The 22,129-nt window shown below is 38.0% G+C and overlaps 1 protein-coding gene across 2 annotated transcripts in view; it reads right to left on the reverse strand.

The window, feature by feature from the left end:
* Nucleotides 1-22,129, reverse strand: part of MAP3K1 (mitogen-activated protein kinase kinase kinase 1) — a 72,006-nt gene that overhangs the window by 44,219 nt on the left and 5,658 nt on the right. The gene's annotated exons all lie outside the window — the stretch shown is intronic.

Consider the following 22,129-nt stretch of genomic DNA (forward strand, 5'->3'; position numbering starts at 1 on the left):
ATAGGACTGTACAACAAATAAACATGTGAGATTTCCTTTAACCATAATTATAACAGTGTGTAAGAAATGGTCTGGAAATTTTAAAGTGCAAACGGTACCCCTGCATAAATGTAATTTGCCAATTTTTCAACATGGAAAAAGAGTAGCATACTTTTGTACTGTATACTTTCGTAAATCCCTATATAATAAGGTGAAAGGCAAGATAAAAAATAAAGTAAATAAAATGACAAGAACACTGTTTATCCACTACAACAAAAACAGACAGACCTTATTCTTGTGAAATTATCTATTTTTTTTACTAAAATGTGAGGTCCAGTAAACTACAACAAATGTAAAATACCTTCAGATAACTGGCAAAAAGTTGAGGAACAAAGGTATCTTGGAACATTTACGAGCTTTGGAATCATTTTGTGGATGCATGTGCCTTGAAGTCCCCTGTTAAATACCCCACGGATTTCATAAGTTTTTGGGTTTTTTTAGAAATGGTATAATCAGAGGTGGTTTGTGAGTTCCTTTCTATGAAATGTTGCATACAATTTGTTGGCAGACTCTCATCCAAATACTAACCAGGACTAAACCCAGATACTAACCAGGACTGACCCTTCCAAGATCAGATGATATCTTGTGCCTTTAATATTTAGACATTAAGAGTCTAAATCACACCCCATATTGGGATTGCAGCAATGACATGATACAGCTTCCTTCTCTCCCTTCAATCTCCACAGTCCCAGGGTCACTAAAGTTCAGAAGGTTTTGTATCTCTCCACAACAGGTTTTTGGCGTGCAAAGTGGCAGAATAATGAAAAGATAGCATATTTCCTTACTATCTCATTGCATTTCACTGTTCTACCAGTGGTATCTGTTTATATACCACCTCTTCATCTTAGTTTTCTTATTTTTATCTGTTTAATTTTGAAGGAATGGGGCTTTTGTTTTTAAGCCACTGTAACATGGATATCCTTGCTGATTACCCAAAGATCTACAGGTGAATCCTTGTTCTCGTTTCTATCTAAAGTTGCACTGAAGTACATTGCTTTTTTAAAAAGCCAACCAATATTTAACAGGTCATAGCAAACTTTATCACATGAACGGGTAATCTACAATCTGCAAAGTCCTAATCTGAGAAATCAGACTGGGATTGGTCTTGTTCATCTGGACTTTCTACGGACAATGCTTTTCAGTGATGCAAATATGCAACTGCCCATTTATCATGAGCCCATGCCACGCTAAACTGATTTTAATTAACCTATATACCCATGCATAAATTAGAATTTTTAGTCATAAAATCAACCCCCAAAAACTGGGCTGATTTATCTATGGGTCAGTTGTGAGTACTGTACATTAGCTCTTGTCAAAAATAAAAAAGGAACAATTCCCTTCTCTGTGTAGAGTGGCGAAAAGTAAGAGTTCAGTCTAACCTAGGAAAACCTAAAAGAAGCACCAATCCCCTCTACCCCCTCTCCCATAGTACTGCTTCTGGCCTTTTTGAATACTTTAGTGGGAACATAGCAGTAGTGACACAAGGGACATCTGGCCGCATGAGGCAGCACTAGTGTTTTCCCCTCTCCATGGAATGACTCTCAAGTTATCCATGGGTCTTCTCAAAAAACATATTTTTTGTCCCAAACCCTGCCCTCAACTTATCCATAAGGTCAACTTAAACACCAGCATATACAATAGTTAAGGGAAAGGCAGTTGCATACGTTTCACTATAGTTCTTTGAATAGCCATATGTGATCACAGACAAATGGATTGTATGCACTTCTGCAGTGCATCTTTTGGAAACTTTGGTTATTGAACAAGGAATTTAGTGGTAACCCCGTCTACTCTTACGAGCCTCATCTATACTGAGGGGTGAAGGCTTTGCCTATTTGTATGTGCAGATAACCCATTTATGTGAGCCACTGAGACCATGAAGAAGAATCCAGGTTCGCTGTAGCTAGCTGTAACTAACTAGTAATATTTTTCTTTTGTAGAGTAGCCCATTACATGGCTTGATCTGATACTATATTTTAATGCCAGTTTTTCTTTTGTCTCCAATATTTACTTTTAGATAGAGGTTGTGGAACAGATGGTCACTCTAATTTCAGAGACCCCAGAAGCTACTGGTTTCCTGGAATCCTGCCAGTGTGGCTTTTGAGGAAGGGAGGAGGTATTTAACTACATGTTGATAGTATAAATTGTTCCTTATTTATCTTTTTATATCTTTCAACATAAGACACATGAGTTTTTGATTTTGAAACATAGCTATGACAGGGTTTCCTATTTGTTAAATAATGTAATTCACAATACTCTGAATCTGCAAGATGCAGAATATATGGATGCAAGCAAACAGCTCTCTCGAGGTTTCTTTATATTTATCAGAGGATTAAAATATCCTGAAGATGAAAAGACATTTATGGTTATTTATTATTTATTTAAGACATTTATGTATTACCTTTCAACACCCATCCCTGCCCTCCATTTCATATATACCAGGATCTGCCTAGAGAATGACAATATTTCCACATTCCAGTTGCTGCAAGTTCCTTCCATAAAATATTACACCAGGCTTAACAAGCTTCCATAAAAAAACGATCCAACAAAATAATGGAATTGGTAAGGTTATTTTTTTCCATGGATATATAGCTTGAAAGGAAGCAAAGCCATAGGATTTGACTGAACTAAAATATTGAGCACACATGAAGACAAAGAAAAGAGAATGTCTAATAAAGCAGCAGCTGAAATAAATAATAGCATCTGAAGCAATGTCAAGTTCTTTCCAAAGCAAGTTATACTCAGATCTAAGACCATCTAGCCAGTTTTAATCATGAATTTCACACTTTTGTCCTGTGTTTTAATCTCTGTTCTGTGTATTTTATAGAAGTATATTTTGGTGTGTATCTTTTGTAGAAATGCATTTTAATATTTGTATTATAGAATCACTGTGATATTTATATGTTTTAACTATGCCACAAGAAGAGGCAAGTAAGAAATAAAATTATGATTATGATTACAATTCCGAGTGTTGACCACTAGCCCTGATGACTTGACTTGGTCAAGAGAGTTAAAGACGAAAACATATGAAGATTGTCAGAGTACAGATAACTGATTTAAACGCTAATGAAACTTTTGATGATGAATTTCATTTCTACCTTGAAATCTATAAAGAGTATTTTTTTTAAAATCAGGTAAAAGCTATCTCATGTTGGCTGATACTCAAGAGAACTAATAAACTGGAAGCTGTATCTGATGCCTTAACAGATATGCCCCATGATCAGAAATTATGTGCCATGTCCTCAGCTGTGTTTACAACTTTTCATGCATCTATTTACAACTTTGCAAGTCTTTCAGACCCAAAGTCAGATGGGAAGTCAGAATAAATGGGTCCATTTTATCAATCCATGTTTACAAAGTATATCTGGAAGATTTCAACCATTGCATACCAATTAGCTTCTGGTTGATCAGTTCTCTTAAGATTGCAGCCAAGGTAGCCCATTTCTGTGCAGGAATAATTGCATGTGAGTGTGGGATGTTGACATAATATTTAAATTATTGCTTTATACTGTTTTATCTTATTGTATTATAAATATTTTATATTTAATACTGTATTTCATTTTATCTTACTATTGTTAAAATTATATTTTATTAAATCATATAAATGTAGTGGAACACATGTGAATCAAGAACACAACAACTATTTGATTCAAGTGGGAAAACAAGTTGTCATTAGTCATATTTCAGTGCAGAATCTTTAGTAAAGCATAGATATCAATATCTGTGGTTTGCATCTACAGCAAAAACTAACCCTAACATAGAACTAACTGATGTAATAACTCAAGAAATAAAGTGTTCTTGTGCATGAATTCTAATCCAATCTAAAAGCAACCAAAATGCAAACACAGCATGCAACCCTAGACAATGCATGAAGAGCTGCCAGCACAAGTTAAAATCAAGGTACAAATTAGGCAATCATTTGGAAGCTACTGCAGTAATTTTTATTGTTGTCTAAATTAAGACTACTAAACATAGTCTTAATTTCTGACAGTTCTCCAATTAACACCAACTATTTTTAGGAACATTTTTCTCTATCAACTTTTATTAAAGGCACTACCCAGGTGCAGATAGACTTTGGGTGGCAAGCATCTATCTGGGAAAGAGATGGGGAGATACTATTTCCCTGATGAAGACAGCAATGATACATACTTGAATTTAGTAAGCAGAAACCAAAACACAGTTAAGATACTAGTAATAGATTTTCTTCTGGAACATACAATGTGTCCCATTGGATAAGTTATTATTATTATTATTATTATTATTATTATTATTATTTACAGCTTTTATATTCCGCCCTTCTCATCCCGCAGGGGACTCCTAGATATACAAGTTACCAGCTTGTATATCTAGGAGAATGCATCTATAAAATGTTTTGCCTTTGCAATTTAGAAATGAAAGTAATTCCTGAGTTTCTTCATACTGAGTGAGATAAATCATCATCTTGTCAATATTGTTTAACTCTGACTGGCACTGTGTCTCCATGTTCCAAATAGGGCAGTCTACCTACTGGTTTATTCCCATCATAATGTTAAAAATGCCCAATTAGTTTTATTTTCCAAAATCTGAAAAAAATAACAGATATTTTCAAAATAGTTGTTACATCACTACATTTATGGCAAAAACTACAATGTAAGTATATGCACATTTCATAAGAACTATAAAATGAGAATATGATAATGATGTTCAGTGATACAGAGTTCATTACTGCAAATCAAAACTGTCTGTCACAAATGGCTACAAATACTAGTAATTGAATTTTATTACTTCAGATTTGGGTATCATAGTCCTATATGCCTGGACTTAGGTGATGCAGGACATTTTCAACCAACAGTTGGCCAAAATTTTGTAGCCTTTACTGCAGAGCAGAATAATTTGAGCACAGCATAAATAATTTGCACTATTACTTAGGTGGTGGCTTTCAACCTTTTAATCTGCCTGCTCTCTAAGCAGATGTGATCCTATGAACCAACTACAAGCAAACAGAGGAGCAAAGGGAGTGTTGCAGAAAAAGGCATTCATATAGTAACACACATAAATACTCTCAGAATGTTCCTGGTAAGGCTAGTATTTCCCAGTCACCACGTGGCTTATTGACACTCCCACATTCCCAGAAGGAAATAATACACGTGTGGCAATGCAATCCACACTTTACATTTTCTACAGTCTATACACAATCACATCCCAGATATGAGGTGTGGCCTCCAATGCAGACTGACATGACAATAAGTCAGAAAAACAGCCACCAATATCTGTAACTACAAATTCTAAGATCTATAAATGCAATAAATACTTCCAAGCAAGTCAAGCAGCTGTAATGTTACAGCTACACTTAATTTACAATCAATTTTGCTGCTTTTATTCATTCTGACTTTGAAATGTTCACAGATTTTTTAAACACACTCCACAGTAACCCTCACAGCAGCTGATTAATGGCAGACTGAGCCTACTTATCCTTTACAGTGGCATGGGAATAAGCTACCCACAGATCAAAGGGATGTGCTAAATCAGTACTGTACATATTCCAAAGACACAATTTTAATTTTAATTTAATTTTAAAAGAAGTTATTAATATTTAAGAAAGTTAACTGCAATGCAAAGGATGCATGAACAAAAGGTGACTGTGATTTTCTTTATATCATGGTAAATTAAACCAACCCATCCAACCGATATTTTTATAGCTCTGTGTGTGTATATATGTGCCCTCAATTATCCTGTACTCACTATTTTTATACCATCCTGTAAACCTAGTTTTACAATTAAGCAAAGCCCAAGCTTAAAACACAAACATTCAAAGTGTAAACTAGTTTGGAATGCATCCTCTGAGAGTAAGCCAGATAATCTCCCTACAAGACATTCTCTTATATGTTGTGCTGATTATGTCCTAAATTGCCATAAAGTCTACCCTCTCAGAGGATGTTAGGTTAGGCTTGTTTTGACACAGACACAGCACTTTTATCACTACTAAAAAAAAAAAACCTATGGCAGAAGTGATACTAAAATGGAAACACAAAGAAATGCGACAGAATTTAAGTGGTCTACCAAAACCAGTACTAAATAAAATTATATATATCTATTAAGTGACAGGTAGATTAAGACAATATTGTTAAGTATTTTTAGCTGTACATATCATTTTATTATTTTCTATCCTTTGCTTTGTTTTTCTTCCCTTTCTGCCACTGTCCCTGCCAAAGTTTTTATAAAATCAAGTGAAGATGGGTTTTTTTGCATTTGTCAAAACTCAAATAAATATAACAACTGTCACAGCAGAATGCAGAACTTGGTTCTTGATATCGATGCAGTATTTGTACAGTACCTCAAAAATAAGAAAAGTAAAAAATTGGCAGCATTAGGAATGAAATGACAACTAATACAAAGTCTGAACATTTTTAGACCAAACAAAAGTCTGTATAGAAGCTTTCAAATGCACAAATCTTCATTAGGTAAAACTATTTAAAAAAAAACAGACAAGGGAAGAGAAGAAATAACTACGTTAGTCAATCTACATACTATTTTTAGGCTCATCAGACCACAGACTCAACAGTAAAACACTTGTGTCAATGTTTTGTAGCGGAATTTAGGAAACTGAACTCAAAATATTGTTTATAATAAAAAGTCACCTTTAAAAACAAGTAACAGGTTAACATTTTAAGCTTCTTGCTGTTTATTTTAATGATTTTAATGAGGACTATTAATAGAAATCTACTACAATACTAATATAGCTGCTGTGCAAATACATCAGAAGATTTTACCACACCTACTACAGGGAAAACCAGCTGATCCCTAATCCATCTAAAACACAGACATGTGCCTTTCACCTTAAGAACAGACAAGCATCCCGAGCTCTGAAGATTACCTGGGAAGGAATCCCACTGGAGCATTGCAGCGCACCCAAATACCTGGGAGTCACCCTGGACTGTGCTCTGACCTACAAGAAGCACTGCCTGAATATCAAGCAAAAAGTGGGTGCTAGAAACAATATCATACGAAAGCTGACTGGCACAACCTGGGGATCACAACCAGACACAGTGAAGAGATCTGCCCTTGCGCTATGCTACTCTGCTGCTGAGTATGCATGCCCGGTGTGGAACACATCTCACCACGCTAAAACAGTAGATGAGACATGCCGCATTATCACGGGATGTCTGTGCCCTACACCACTGGAGAATTACACTGTTTAGCCGGTATTGCACCACCTGACATCCGCCGGGAAGTAGCAGCCAATAGTGAAAGGACCAAGGCAGTGACATCTCCAGCTTATCCCTTGTTTGGGTATCAGCCAGCATGTCAACGACTTAAATCAAGAAATTGTTTTCTAAAATCTACAGAGACATTCGCTGGAACACCTCAGCAAGCGAGAGTCCAAAAGTGGCAGGCTCAAACCCAGAACCTCAACCAATGGCTGATACCAAATGAGAGACTCCCCCCTGGGCACACAGAAGACTGGGCAACTTGGAAGGTGCTTAACAGACTGCGCTCTGGCACCACGATGTGCAGAGCCAACCTTAAGAAATGGGGCTACAAAGTGGAATCCACAACATGCGAGTGTGGAGAAGAGCAAACCACAGACCACCTGCTGCAATGCAACCTGAGCCCTGCTACATGCACTTACAGCAACACCAGAAATCCATTCGGGACTTGGACAAGTCATATTATCTCTGCCTTGAGAATAGGCAAAACTTTGAACGAATTTTGTCAAATAACCCCTTCCCAAATCCACCCTGTGATAGGTCACTATAAATTTTAAACTACTTGAAGGATCCGAACAACAATAACAACAACAACCATAAAAGAAAATATTGCAGCATCGGGCCTATGTGGGGAAAGAACAGGAAACCCTTATATTTATTTTATGGGCTAATGCCCTGAAGAAATATTTCAAAAATATCAATTTGTTCATCTTAAAACTTGCAGTTCAGTTCTGAAATTCCAAAATGTTAATTACCATTCACAAGCTCTCAACACTGGTAACTGAAACTTAACTAATATTTACAAAAAGCACAATTTTAAAAGTTTGTTTTTTCCAACAAGATAAATTGCTACTTCTTTGTAAAGATTAATTTTTTAACAGCATTTTTAGTAATGCTGAGGAAGGGAGGGAATAAGACCAAATATCAATATTAATCTGTTTTAGGTCATAACATCTTCACAATTATGAATGTTCAGAATAAACAGAAACAAAACTGATAACCTGAGATTATTGAAAACCAATGAATCCATTAGAATGTTTAGTAAAGAGAACCAGCAAGAGTTTACCTAGAATAAAGGGTCATGAGTAACCGGCAACAATGCATATAAAAGGTCAACAGGCAAAAGGAATGCAAATTGTATTCCTTTTGCCCACAGCTCTATTTGGAATGTCTTCATCCCAAATTTTCTCAATAAGTACCTATCATGCTCTCTTTATGTTGAAAAGTAAACTTCTACAGGTAAGAACCTTTGCTGATCACCAAAATTCCTACATATTTTAAACCAAGATTGTCCCCATTCTCCGATCTCCATAGGATTGACAATCCTGCAGGCCTACTGGCAAGAATGCCCAGCTTCAGAGATTTCCTGAATGCAAACACTCTTAAGATCTCTCATAACATATAAACATTTTAGCAACAGAGACTTCCACTGGCTCCAAAATTCAATCTCCCTATCATCCTTAGCTTAATAAGCAAGACCCACCATGCCAAATGAGGGCCCTGCCAAATAAGGGGCTCTCAAATCCCACTGACCTCCTCCCAACTGCCATAAGAAATACAAAAATCATGCATAGTGATGGACTTATGTTTATTCAAATCAGCATCTGATCCATAATCTTCAACAACTACTGCTTCTAACATGAAAATTAATTCTCAGTTCATGTACTGGTCTAATCCTAACATCAGTTCGTAGTTTAATTATTCTGAATGACCCTTAAGAATGCCTGTATCCAGGAATTGATCTACAAATCTTGATTCATCTTTAGAACCAATGTGGGTGAGCAATCTGAGGTAGAGTGGATTGTAAGAAACTATTTTTCATTTCTTACAATAGCTTCCAACCACTAAATAAGGACAATTCTCTGAGGATAAAAATGAAAAAGCAAAGGAGAGTCACACAGGAATGTGCTCTCCTTGCTTGGATCATAAAGCAATATTCCTCAAACCATCTGTGGGGACCCAAATCCAAATTGTGCCCCTTATATTAAATAGCAAAATCAAGCCATGGATTGTTGAATGGATTGTTGAATCCAAGGGTTGAGAATTCATGCATTGTGAAGTCTTGGCCCTGCCTTTTCCTCTCCTCTGCTTTGTTTCCCCTGTTTATAGGTTTTCCCAATAGTGTAGATACCTTCTTTGTATTAGTTTTTGGGTGAATAAAAACCCCTAGAGGCCAGCCTTAGTTGGTCTATTCGATTTGCCTGTATAGAGCTCTTTTGCGGGACTCCTCCCTTTTTCTGCAGCAGAGCTATAATGAATAGAGGCTTGGGCATTGTCTGGTAATCCTGGGCCCAAGAAATAAAACAAAAACAAAAACAAAGAGGCATCCTTAGCATCTACATTCAGCAGTATTCTTATACCAGCAGTCCCAGAGACAACTGAAGCTTTTGACCAGCTTAAGCTTCACAAGAAAGAAGACTGTGACAGCTTATAAACAACAGCTTGTAAACCATCGCTTTGAACTAGAGGCAGAAGACTCTAGAGAGATGGCTGCAGCCAGCAAAATCTCCTTTGGTAATGTATTGCTTTAAGTTACTTTATAATAGTCCTGAGTGGAGTTAACCCTTTATTCCTTTCTTTTCAGTAAACTCATTTGGTTATCTTTTCCCCTTGTCTAAAGTGCCTCTGTCTGCTAAGGGTCTTAATCTTCAGAAGGTATCTGATAGCCCTCGGGTAAAGCCAGACACTATAATTTTCTCAAAGGATCGAGAGTGCCATTATAATGTATACTGAGGGCCAACTATATGTGCAATGGACTTATTATGAGGAATAAAAATGAGGCACTCTTAACAGCAACATGTAAACCAAATGCTAAGGAATTGGCTGACTTCCACAAGACACCAGGGTTTCATTGAACATTTGTTTGAAATCTGTGTATGTGGCACAATACATTTGTAAACTTATTGAGAGTTACCAATAGTTAAACCAAAAACATTGTATATATTTCTAGGAAATTTTACTTTTGCATAACTACTTGTAAGATTGGGATCATTCCATACAGTCCTTCATAAGGGTGAACAGCTACAGTGGAAGAATTTACTCAATGACCTTTTCAAAATCAAGATATATCTGTGATTTCAATAAACACACCCAATAACATGTCTCAACACATGCATGGAAAACTATCCTTTTCATCCTAGGCAAAAGAAAGACAATACATCTACTCAATTTCAATACATCTACTCATCCATCGGCTAAAGGCATAAACAGCTTTAAAGCATGTTGCCTTACTTTTCATCCCAATTTCTGTTCTCCAGTCTCTACAAATATTTCCCGTATTTCTTAATTACTACATCCTCTTAGTCAATATTTGGCTTAATCATTTCACATTAGTTGTTACTACACAGCACCATCCATTCACGGAACTGTTTTTTGTGCCCTTGCAGAACATTTTCCCAAGAACATAATGATTCCCAGCTTTATTTCTATTAGCTTAACTACTAATTCAATCCTATGTAAAAGATTGTAATGGTAGGATTTTCCCAAGAGAAAATTGTCCCAGTTGCATGAAGCCCTTGGCAGATACTCCTTTGAAGCAAAACTTGGCAGGGAAGGGGAAGTGAAAGACAAGAAGGGAAGGAGGCTTGCTATAGGGATATATCCTTGGTATGTATGCCTACATAACACAAAAAGGATACAGAGCAGTCTGCATGAGCACTTGGCAACAGGCTCCCGCTGTTCATCAGCTTAACAATTCCAGAAATGTAAGCCTATGGCACTGGGGGTAGAAGGTAGCTGAGGATCTACTGCTTGATCTCCTGGTGAATGGGAGCAAATCAGCAAACATCAACTTTCAATTGTTTAATAAATTAAGAACAATACAGTAATCAGGTGGGGATCCTTTCAATGAAATGGCAAATGTTCTGGGAGGAACTCACCAGGTCTCATACTCAAAATTACATTATTTTACATTCCAGACTTCTTCAGTTTTAAGTGTATATCTTTTTACATCAGTTCCAATCAAAGGGCACAAGATTTTGTTTAAAACATATATACAGTGAAAAGATCTCATCAATATTTGATTTGTGGGAAATAGCAAGTGCCTTCCAGAAGTCAACCCCCAAACGCCAGAGATTTAGAGAATTATGTAAAGTGCTGCAACAACTGCATATGAGAGCTTCTTTCAGAGTATCTGCCTTCTTTTCAGAGATGCACAGTTTCTAAGGGCTAGAAATGAAGGTGAGGCCTTAACATGTGCAATCACCACAAAAACAGCCAAAATATTAAGGGTGTATCAACAGTTCTGTCAATCTTTCCAAAAGAAAACAGCACACTATATTAAAGCTTAGATTGAAGCAAATACATATTAGAGCTATGTCTGCCAAAGTAAAGGAATGAAAAAGGTGGAGAAAAAGCATTTGCAATGGACAATAAGCAGATAAGAAGTACAATACTTCTCTCTTTCCATTTTCTGACTGCACCATTCTACTTATTTTTAGTATCTAAGTTAGCTAAAGGAGGTGAGAGTGAAAATTGTCAGTAAATAGGTGCAAGGTAGAATTGCCAAGTTATAAAGTGTTAATCTGCCATTCTTGTATTAGTGTACTCACCAATATAAACCAGCTGTCTCACAGAGTAGAGGAGATAAATAAAGCTTAATGTGTATATTCCAAACAATACACTACTGCAGCAACACTCCAGAAACTAGTGGGGATCTCAATTTGATACAATATTGGCAGCAAAACAACGATTCATTCTTTGGAGGGGAAATATGAGTAGTTTATTCTGAAGGCTAATTGCACTTTTGAAAGCATTACTTTCCTTGAAAAGGGGTATGCCAGCCCCATGAGCTTAGACTCCACTAAAAATAAAAACTACTAGAAGGCTTTTTTCTACTTTTTAAGTTACTTTTGACACCACCATGGCAAATTCAATGAGAGGGCAAACAAAAATGGCCAGTCCCCAGCTTCACATGATTCCACAGACTTGGGAGGGGAAGAATAGGGAATGTGTAGTTCCAATCAATCTCAAAATCAGTGTTTAAAATCAATAGCCTTCCCAATCCTATATTGTCCAACTAATATTTACTGGTGATTTTCATGTTTTTAGTATCAATGGAGGTCTGTCTTCATGGGCCAAAATGCTACCCAACTGATTCCCCCCCTCCCTTTTCTCATAATAAGTGTATCTTAGAAGGACTTGTAACTGTTATAGAAGTCATAAAACACTAGATGCATTGTTTCTTCAGAGTTGAACATAAAATGAACTCTTGTCTTCAAAAATATATGGAGAAATTCACTTTTTAACATTTCAAATTAACAAACACAGAACTTGATCATGTGAAGTCATTTGTAAACCTCAACTAAATGGATAAGGACTTGCAAAGTTAAATCTGTCAAAATGTCAACCTACGTGTCTTGTTTCCATGGGAAAATAAAAACCCATCTTTTGTTACTAAAACAACAGAGATGGGGAAGAGATCCTTGAAGGGTCATAAAAATGTGGGACTGAAGTTTCGTACCTGATCCAAAAACTCAGAAAGCTTATATCAAATAACATGACTTCCATAACCCAGGATCATTTATTCTACTAATTGTTGATCTCCAGATATATTCAGATTCTCTGATCCTTCTAATTCAACATATGTTAGAAATAACGCCTGATAAGATCTGTATTTAAAGCATGGACCTACTACCAAGGCCTCATTCCTGAAGACATATGGTTACTAAATGGTTGGTATAACTACACCAAACTGATTTGCAACAAAACAGGGTATACTACCTGGAAATCAAGTCAGAAATCTTTGCACCTAAACCCTTTTAAGTATAAAAATGTTACGTATTTCAAGACATCTTTGACTTAAGTACGAGGGGCTGCTGATAAAGTCTTTGGCTTTACCCAGAAAGAAACAAAATAGGAAGATGAAACTTTACATAGTCTCCACTGATATCAACATACTTTTTACATCAGTATTCCAAGTCCTCTAAGCCTGTAAAGATTTTGGTTGTGCCTCAAACCAGCAATCCATAGCAGCCACGGCATCAGAAATAGTGTGAAATTTGGTACCCTTGAGCTGTTTCTTCAGGTTTGAAAACAGATGATAGTCGGAGGGAGCTAGATCTGGTGAATCAGGTGTGTGATCAACCAGCTGGAAGCCTAGCTCCATCAGTTTGGCCATGGTCACTTGTGCAGTGTGAGAAGAGGCGTTGCCTTGCAGGAACATGATTCCTTTGGACAGCTTGCCATACCTTTTGGCCTTCAGAACTGCCTTCATGGTCCAAAAGTTCAATGTAATACCTTGCATTGATGGTGGAACCATTTTGACGGTAGTCCACTAGCAGCATGACCTCCTTATCCCAGAACACAGACGCCATCACCTTCGTGGCTGATTTTTGCACGCTGAACCTCATTGTATGAGGAGAACCATGGTGCCTCCACTCTTCTGACTGCTCCTTGGTTTCAGGGTCATACAAATAAATCCAGGTCTCATCCATAGTGACCAGTCAATCCAGAAAGTTCTTATCAGTCCGGAAACGCTGACAAATGGACCGGGAAGTTTTCACTCGCATGCTTTTCTGATCTGCTGTCAAACATTTGGGGACCCACTTTGCAGAGAGCTTCTTGATATTCAAATGTTCATGGATAATGACACAAACACGTTCACGAGAAATCCCCATGATGCCTGCTATTCCTTTCACCGAAATTCGCCGATTTTCTAGTATGAGGTTGGGAACAGCCTCAACAATCTCTGGAACAACAACCACTCTTAGTCGTTCAGGACATTCCTCATCACTGGTGCTGAAGTGGCCCATTTTAAATTTTGCAACCCAGTTCTTAACTGTAGAATCTGAAGGACATTGATCTCCCAATGTCTACGACATATCGCCATGAATATCCTTCACAGACTTTCTTTGCAGAAACAAGAATTTTATCACTCCTCTGCTCTCATTTGCTATGAATATCACCTTCGACTCCACCATTTTGTTTTCCCATATGCCTAGATTACTGTTTCCATAGGCTACAAACACAAAATTTTGAAAACATACAATAGACGCATAAGGCTTTCACGTGATGTAACATTCATTACCATAGAAACAAAACAAGAACACAAAACCAAAGACTTATCAGCAGCCCCTCGTAACACTAAAATTACCCTATCAATAGCTAGTTACTTGAAAGGAGGTTTGCTGCTGACTTCCTCTAAAAGTGTTTCTCAAACTGTGCTCCTCCAGGTGTTTTGGACTTCTACTCCCAGAAATTGTGGGAGCTGAAGTTCAAAACATCTGGAGGAGCACAGTTTAAGAAACTCTGCTCTAAGGCTTGAAACATGTGATTTGGTCAAGGCAAGCCAGTGGGGTTCTATAACTCAGTAGGGACTTTAATTGTCATTTCCCACAACTTGAGTCCAACAATTAGCATCAAGGTATTAAATAAGGTTGTTCATCTGAAAGATAAAGTAACAGTACTGCTCATAGAATCATAGAGTTGTAAGAAACCACATGGGATATCTAGTACAACACCCTGACATGCTGGAAAAGCACAATCAAAGCACCCACAACAGACTGCTACCCAGTCTGATCTTAAAAGCATCCAAGGAAGGAGCTTTCACCACACTTTGAGGCAGAGTGTTCCATTGCCGAACAGCTTTCACAGCCAGGAAGTTGTTCCTAACATTCAGGTGGAATCTCCTTTCCTGTAATTTGAACCCATTGCTCCAAGTCCAAGTTTCCAGAGCAGCAGAAAACAAGCATGCTCCCTCTTCCTTATGACATCCTTTCACATATTTATACATGGGTATCATGTCTCCCCTCAAACTTCTCTTCTGCAGGTTAAACATAGCTCATGCTTCTTTAAAATAAGCTCCACTGAGCAAATGGGGATGCACCACCACCTAAACCTGTAAAGTATCAGGCTGTAAAAAGTGTCCATGGCCACGCCTTCAAAACAGACATGGACACTACTAGGTAAAATAAAACTCTTTATCAGGCAAATGTCCTCAAAGTATAATGGTAATTCAAGAAAAATATGTCAGAATACAGGTATCTAGGGGACATAAAATTGTACAAGTTAATCCTTATAGGTTCAATAAATTATCCTGCTGTTTCTGTATTTGTTTCCTTGATATGTTTCTCAGGCGAAGTTTGATTCTGGCTTCAGCAATATAGCCCATAATAATGTGAGATGCTATTCCTTTATAAACCTTATGTTGATGTAATGTTTCCTCCATGATTCTCTCACAAGCCTGGAAAAACAACCTGCAACTCAAAGTGCCACTTTACATGTGATTTGGTGTTAATATTAAATAAGCCCCATGTTCAACTGTGCTCTTCCCCCACCTTCACTCTTGCACAGTTGTAAGTTTTTCTGCTTTCACGGAAACTACTTCTTACATCTAAAGCAGAAAATTGCAGTGCACGTAATCTCTCCCAATCAGCATTGTAACCACAGTATGATCCTGATTTGCAGAGGGTCACACAAAGTACAATTCAAATGCAAGAGCTAACCATGGTTTTCCATCCAGGCAGCATTAACACAGAGTACATGTGGAGAAAGAAGAGGCTGGATTACTTAAGACCAGGGTTTAAATTTTGATCTGACATTATATATGAAACAATTAAATCCAACAGCAAGATAACAGTGTTGTGTTTATAAATACAGACCAATGTGTTCTATATAGTATTCCCATAGTCTTCAAAGTCAGGTTAATTTTTGTATCATTTCAACTCATAAAATATTTTTATACACTCAGGCTGACGTGACAGCTCATAACACTGAATTAGGTTTTTTTTAATGTAATACCTCTTCTCAGTCCACTGATGCACAAAGTTTTATTAGATCTTCTATTTTATGATCTGGCTTTGAAATTGTAATCAGTGACATACATAACTATAAGAGGCTCTGAACCACACTGATACTATTTTATTACTATTTGGCGGTAAAAATTTGTATACATAATACCAATATACACCGCCTTATTCTACTGCTGATGCTCATGGACCACCTTTTCCCTCCAGTGCAACTTCTGTTCCTACCACTACAACTTAAATTAATAAAATAATTAATACAAAAATAGAATCCTTAGTAGTGGTTATAATGTGCCACTATTACTGGAAGTCAAGCTGCATCATAGTTTTGCAGGAACACTCCTAATGTACGGTAACTCCATTAAGTTACAATCTGTGGAAGCTGTACAAATATTAAAGAGCATGTGGGCTTGGATTTGCTGGTTGAAAAAAGTCAACCGTTGAGCTGAACTAGGTGTATTTTTATCATTAATTAAGAACACTATGTTCCTATACTTATCTGCTCAGAAGAAATCTGTTTACTGGACCTTAGTCTCACATGTGTCTAGAACTGCAGCCTACACCTCATCACCTTTTCTCTTTTGCTTTAAAGACACCCAGGATCTGATTTGATTTAGACTACTCGAATTAGGCACAAAGATTTACAGGGCAAAGGACTAGGCTATTGCTTCTTCAAATAAGCAGCTTATCTGATACTATGCAACCAAAGCAAAAATTTGAAAACCTACGCATGCATACATAAGTAACATTACAAGACACAAGAAAGTAGTTACAATCGGAATGGCAGAAATTATAGTGTTTCAAAACGATAGACCCAATATCAAAGCCAAAATATCTTATTAGGCCTTATGTTGTAGGGTCACTATATTGTGAATAACTGGAACTAGGGGCTGCTTGTGCACTGGGAGAGGTATGTAACAATAATCATTTGAAACTCTATGCCTCGCTCTTTAAAGTGATAAGGTTTTCATTAATGGACAGTTAGTTGTTGCTGAGCTATACTGATTTCAAATGCGGTCCATCTTTTTGAAATAAACTTTATTTTGTGCATGCAATTATAACTCAGAATTATGGATTTTACAAAGAACTATCCTACGTACAAAATCATGAATATTTATGCTTGGGATATTAACAATATTCAAACTGTAACATTATGTAGAGAGGCAAACTTGTTTTCTGTCATTCATGGTCCATAAAGGAGTTGGCTATATACCTTATCCAGAACATCCAGAACACTGGAGTACATTCAGATTTCGCACATACTGCAGGGGGAACTCTAGTAGACACTGTGGCAGTTAATAAGCTCTGGGATGAACTAGAAGTGGTCCACCACCCACCTGAAGGCCTAGCTGCCTGCCACCCACTTAGCTGTTGTATTGCAAGCACCATAATCACTGCCTGGAAGGCATAAGCATCCAAATCCAGCTAACAAAACGTTTCATTTTCCCACCATTTCACAGATCCTCAATCTCCCTCCAGACTTGCTTGCCCTATACAATGCAAATAGTAAACGAAAAAGATGTGAGGCTACTTCAAACAGGTACTGTATTCCAAAATCTAAAAGAAAAAGAAAAAGTGCTATACAGAACATTTCCAGTCCCAAGCCCATCAGATAGGGGATATTCAATCTATATTCACATTTCAGGATTATTATGGTAAAAACTTAATATTGAAGTCAAATGAAATGGTGGAAATTCATCACGCAAGCATGAAATACTTAGGGACTTTGAAACTTCTGTGTTGTTGTTGCTATTGTGTGCTTTCAAGTCATTTTATGACTTATGGTGACCTGAAGGCATCTCTATCACACGGTTTTCTTGGCAAGATATGTTCAGAGGCAGTTTTGCCTTTGCCTTCCCCTGAGGCCAGGAATGTGACTTACTCTAAGTTATGCAGTGGGTTTCCATGGTCTGAATTCAAACCCTGGCCTCCAGAGTCATAGTTCAACCCTCAAACCACTACTCCACCCTGGCCTTTTTGATACTGATATAATGCTGATTTATTTCAAACAGGCCGAGATTAATAAACCTGACCCACTGCATAACCAGCCTTACCCTAATAACATTTTAATTAACTAGCTTTACCAGTCCATGCATTGCTGTGGCCCAGTCTGGTGAAATGGAAAAGAAAGAAAAGAGAAAGAGCTGGTTTCTATCTCTCCCTTCCTACCATTCAATCCTTCCTCCCTTCTGAGCCTCATCTTCCTGGAGGGGCGGGCATGAGGAGGTGCCGGGCAAGGGCGGGCATGAGGCTACGGGAACCGGGGGTTTGGGCTAGGCCTACCTCCTTGTCTGCTTCCTTCTCTCCCTCCCCTGGGCCCATGCGCTGCCCTTCTCCACGGCCTGGATTTCCCTACCTGCCCCGCCACCCTTTTCCTGCTCTTCTTCTCCCGGTTCTATTCCAGAGGGAGGGAGGCAGGCAGGATTGCTGGGGGCCAACCAGGCCACAGATCCCAAATGGCGACTCCGGCCCTGATGGGGTCGCTTCACACTGCACTGCAGCTGGGCAAGAAGGTGCCAGTGCTGGGGGGGGGGGGGGGGGGAGAGAGACTCTTCTCTTCTCTTGGAAGAAGGGAGGCCAGCAAGAAAGGTATCTTGGACCCAGAGGCAGGAACAAAGGATGGAGGCTGCAAGGAGGAGAGCCAAGTGCCAAGCACGGATGGTTTTAAGGAGAGCCAAGCACTGAGTATGGGATATTTAAGTTTAACAAACTTAAAATATGTAGTATAGTGTGTGTTGCTTGGACGTCCAGAAGATGGCACTGTTTTTGAAGCAAAGTATGTTTTTACCTGTAACAGGTGTGACTCCTGTATAACAGCAGGTATGTGAAAACAGAAAAACATTCACCAGTTCGAATGCTATGTTGTGTCAAAATTTTGAAGCAATCAGTGAAGTATTTTGGGAGTTTTGAGGTCATTCACAAATGGACATTTACATTTTGTTTTTGGGTAGCTGTATCTGCCACCTTTCTCTCAGAGTGAACCATTACTACATTAAAAATGTTACGAATTGTATATTGAAATTGTATAATATACAACATTGCCACTTTAAGTACAACTTATTGTAAAGTTAAACTTATTCCATTAGAACTGTGGTCAGCTGTTGACAGGACACAGTTACAAATACATTTGCAGAGGAAAAATGTTTGAGCTAACATATTTCTTCAATATTAAAAAATAATCTCGTGGTAGTTAATTTCAAGTTACCAGCTCACTGGGACAAATGATGTTGCCTGCTCTCTCATACAAAGGAAATATGTATTAATATATACAGCAACCAATCTGTTTTGAAATCAACCCAAGATTTAAAAAAACAATAACTTTGGTATAATCAATTGAGTGTCTTCCTGCCCAAAGTACAGGGTGTTTCAAAATGATGAATCCATTTCAAAGTATATTTCATGATGGCAACATGTTACAATCACACAAAAAGTTACAAATTGTTTAATGAGTTATCACATTTTACCAACCATTTTGAGTCAGGAATGAATCTAAAATATACTGTAATTCCCATTAGGCCTTATGTTGCAATTGCACCATATTGTAAATGACTGACGCTAAGGGCTATTTGTGCACTGGGAGTGTTATCTAGCGGTAATCATTTGAAACTCTATCCCCCACCCTTTCAAACAGTAAGAGCTTTATTCAAGGGTGGTTTGTGGTGATAGAAATATAGGAACTTCAAATCGGGTCCATCTCTTTGAAACACCCTGCATTATGCCTGCCATTATAGTTCTACACATAATTTGCTATATAAAGGATCTCACCAAGCCTTTGAAAAATCATACAACAAATTTCATGAAATCAACCTTCAAATTTAGCTAATGCATACAAACTTGAACTAACAAGAAAACATAAGTAAAATTCAAATATTTCTGCCAAAAAAGGTAACAAAAAAGATTCCAAGAAAGTCCTGTGATGAATGAACAGTGAATATGTTTGTAAAGGTAGCACTGCCAGGTGCAATTGTTGACCTTCTTGAGCTCATAGAACACACCACTGAAAAATCTGAAAGTCCCATTTGAAAGACATGTTTCTGCCAATGCCTATTTACTTATCGTGTCAGAAGCGAACCAAGGGTACAGTTGTAATGTATTTAAAAACACAAAGTTAAAAATTTGGCATTATACTAAATGTCCTTTGACCAGTAGCTGTCCACTTGGAGTGCCTCTGATGTTGCTCTAAGAAGGTTGTCCATTGTGCATGTGGCAGGGCTCAGACTGCATTGTAATAGGTGGTCTGTGGTTTGACAATGCTGTGGTTTGACAATGCTAATCCTACAGATATTCCTCTATTGAAGCAAAGATCTACTAATAAGACAGCTAACAGTGGACAGTGATATTATGAACAATGTTGTACAATAAATGACATCTATTTTCTATAAAATACTTCTTCATTTATTTCAGCAAGAATTATCTCCAATGAGCCCATTTCTACAATGAAGGTATTTCAATAAAAGATCACTGATAACATATGAGGATGCACCTTTTATGTCTAACAAAGTACAAAACAGCAATACAGATAGTATTACCACCATTAAATACTCAGTACACTCACTAGAACTGGTGTTTATTGAAATGTTGATATTTCAAAAATAGCATCATCACTAATAACAACAGTAGTGTACTTCTGAGGAAGTGAGTTTAGGATTGAGATCCAAGTTTGTTGTTGATGAAGCACTGCAGTCTGGCGTGATGCTCTGCTTCAGTGTGCAAGGACTGCAAGATGAGAACCACCCAAACACAGCAGAAACTTACAGAGAGGAAATGCACAAATCCAAAAACAGCAAAGCTACTTAAAACGGAAACAGGAACTCCAGATGGTTTCAGCTATGTATTGCTCTACATTTGAACCAACTGACAGTTAAAGTTGTTTCTTTTGTTTTTACACTCTAAACTCAAATCAATGTGCCCTGTTTCAACAATAAGAACAGGGACGACTTTCCCTGACAGCAAGTTCAAGTACAGTACATAGTACACCACACTTATCTTCAACAAGGTGAGCCCTCTGGAATGATATCATAGAATGATAAGAGTTGGAAGAGACCTTGCAGGCCATCCAGTCCAACCACCTGTCAAGAAGCAAGAAAATTGCATTCAAAGCACCCCCAACAGATGGCCATCCAGCCTCTGTTTAAAAGCCTCCAAAGAAGGAGCCTCCACCACAGTCCGGGGCAGAGAGTTCCACTGATGAACAGCTCTCATAATCAGGAAGTTTTTCCTAATGTTCAGCTGGAATCTCCTTTGTTACACGTCCTAGTGTCCAGGACAGCAGAAAACAAGCCTGCGCCCTTCTCCCTATGACTTCCCCTCACATACTTATACATGGCTATCACCATGTCTCCTCTCAACCTTCTCTTCATAGAATCAAAGAGTTGGAAGAGACCTCATGGGCCATCCAGTCCAACCCCCTGCCAAGAAGCAGGAATACTGCATTCAAATCACCCTTGACAGATGGCCATCCAGCCTCTGTTTAAAAGCTTCCAAAGAAGGAGCCTCCACCACACTCCGGGGCAGAGAGTTCCACTGCTGAACGGCTCTCACAGTCAGGAAGTTCTTCCTCATGTTCAGATGGAATCTCCTCTCTTGTAGTTTGAAGCCATTGTTCCGCGTCCTAGTCTCCAGGGAAGCAGAAAACAAGCTTGCTCCCTTCTCCCTGTGGCTTCCTCTCACATATTTATACATGGCTATCATATCCCCTCTCAGCTAAACATGCCCAACTCTTTAAGCCGCTCCTCATGGGGCTTGTCCTCTAGACCCTATCGTCAGGGTCTGCTTTAAAAATAAAGGCAGTATAGATTTAATGCAGTTTGACAGCACTTCAAGGGCCATGCCTATTATGAGAGTTGTAGTTTGAGACACCAACACTCTTTGGTAGAGAAAGCAGAAAACTTTGTAAAACTAAAAACTCGCATAGTTCCTTGGCAGATTAAAGTGATGTAGAACTGCATTCATTCTACAGTGTAGATCCACCTTTAGCTGACATGTGCATTATGTTCGTTCATTCTTTTCTGCATTTCCAAGCCCACAATGAGTCAGAACAAGAGCCAGAAGAAGGGGGCGGGGATGAAAACGCAATCAATTGTCTTAACGATTAAGAACACCAACTGGAGAGACATCTAAATCCCAAACAGATTGTTAAAACATACATATTTGATTAAAGTG

Source organism: Anolis sagrei, chromosome 2, assembly GCF_037176765.1.
Source record: "Anolis sagrei isolate rAnoSag1 chromosome 2, rAnoSag1.mat, whole genome shotgun sequence".
NCBI lineage: Eukaryota > Metazoa > Chordata > Lepidosauria > Squamata > Dactyloidae > Anolis > Anolis sagrei.